This window comes from Pterocles gutturalis, unplaced genomic scaffold (assembly GCF_000699245.1).
Source record: "Pterocles gutturalis isolate BGI_N339 unplaced genomic scaffold, ASM69924v1 scaffold8736, whole genome shotgun sequence".
In the NCBI taxonomy this organism is placed as follows: Eukaryota; Metazoa; Chordata; class Aves; order Pterocliformes; family Pteroclidae; genus Pterocles; species Pterocles gutturalis.
The window spans coordinates 2,831-3,268 of NW_010100286.1; the positions used below are offsets into that span (position 1 = coordinate 2,831).

At 59.1% G+C, this 438-nt stretch overlaps 1 protein-coding gene across 1 annotated transcript in view; it reads left to right on the forward strand.

Moving 5' to 3' along the window:
* LOC104465949 (transcription factor Sp1-like) overlaps window positions 1-438 on the forward strand; it is a gene marked incomplete at both ends in the record, with an annotated part of 11,181 nt that overhangs the window by 2,411 nt on the left and 8,332 nt on the right.

Here is a 438-nt window from a genome sequence, read left to right on the forward strand (position 1 = left end):
CCCAGCGTGGAGGGGCGAAAAAAAAAAAAAAAAAAAATGTTGCTCAATCCGACTCGTGCTTCCTTCTCGCGAGAGGAAGGCGGCTGCTCCGCCGGAGTTGTTTTGCAGCATTATTTTGGGCTGTTGCTGCAGCGGCTCGGCTCGCGGGCTTGATTACAGCCTGCGCCGCGCTCGGGATTAACCTGAGCCTTGGATTTCCCCAAGCGAGAGACCTCCTCCAGCTCTGCCGCGCTCGGTTTTACACCCAGAGGGGAGCTGTCGGGTGGGAAGGCAGGTGGTGGGGGGTCCCTCTTGTTTTCAGGGGGATCCCCTGGCCCTGCGGTTGTGTCGGGACGGGTTTGTTTTGAAGGTGCCAGAAAATCGCATGGGAGGCTCCTAGTTCCTGTATTGGAGCCTGGCTCAGCCCTCGGAGGTGGGACAGGGAGGAACGCTCCAGAG